This window comes from Cimex lectularius, unplaced genomic scaffold (genome assembly GCF_000648675.2).
Source record: "Cimex lectularius strain Harlan isolate CLEC.00 unplaced genomic scaffold, Clec_2.1 scaffold296, whole genome shotgun sequence".
NCBI lineage: Eukaryota > Metazoa > Arthropoda > Insecta > Hemiptera > Cimicidae > Cimex > Cimex lectularius.
The window spans coordinates 334,602-335,715 of NW_019392844.1; the positions used below are offsets into that span (position 1 = coordinate 334,602).

Consider the following 1,114-nt stretch of genomic DNA (forward strand, 5'->3'; position numbering starts at 1 on the left):
TCCTGTTGACTAAATTCATCAATATCGTGGACTTTCCACTGAAAATGGCTGGAACGCGTCTTAAATTACATTGAGATTATCATTTTTATATAATTCAGGAGACATGGCAAAAAAATGAAAACCTAAAGTCACAATTTTTCTATAGAAAACCCCATGAAAGGATAAGATGTTAGTTTACAATTTAGTAACCCAAGATTCTACAAATTATTTATCCGGTTTGACCATCTCCGAATGTTCTGGTCTGTTCAACGTAGTTGATATTAAATTCATTAGTTTTAGTGGTCCGCTTGACTAATTAATATATTTCAATTAATTAAGGTTTTTAGTTGGGATAAAACGTCAGTGTCACGAGCGGGATTCGAACCCACGATCTTCGGCTAGACACGCCGCTGCTCTACCACTTGAGCTATCGTGACCTCGATTCACTCGGGCACTAACTTCCCATCTCAACCCAACCTTTTGAATCGTGGGTTCGAATCCCGCTCGTGACACTGACTTTCAACTCAACTAAAAACCTTAATTAATTGAAATATATTAATTGGTCAAACGGACCACGAAATTAGTGAATTTATTGAATTAAAATGAAGTATAATTCACTAAAGTTCTCCGTGGCCATTTCATTTGTCGCCGAGAATCCAATCCGATTACCCGACATTTGAAAGATGGTAAAAAGGAGGGCAAATTCAAAAGATGGGGTTGAGACGGGAAGTTGGTGTCCGAGTGGATCGAGGTCACGATAGCTCAAGTGGTAGAGCAGTGGCGAATCTAGCCGAAGATCGCGAGTTCGAATCCCGCTCGTGACACTGACTTTTTTTATCTCTACTAATAACCTTAATTAATTTAACTAGTTGGTACTTTGATCTCACATCGCACAAAGAGCGGAGATAAGCGGACTCGAAAATTCTAAAATGTTTTTTAATCTTTCGACACTCAATTTTATGAAAACTAAAAATGGCCTGAACACGTCTTAAATTACATTGCGATTACCATGTTTATAAAATTCAACCAATACAAGAAAAAAAAATGAAAACCGAAAGTCACAATTTTTCTACAGCAAACCTACGAGAGGGTAACATATTACTGTCAGGTTTAAAATTTAATAACCCAAGATTCG

The 1,114-nt window shown here is 37.2% G+C and overlaps 1 non-coding gene across 1 annotated transcript; it reads right to left on the reverse strand.

Moving 5' to 3' along the window:
• Positions 1–343: 343 nt before the first annotated feature.
• On the reverse strand, positions 344–416 carry Trnad-guc. Its single transcript has one exon. It is a non-coding gene; the product is annotated as a tRNA-Asp (tRNA).
• Positions 417–1,114: the final 698 nt, after the last annotated feature.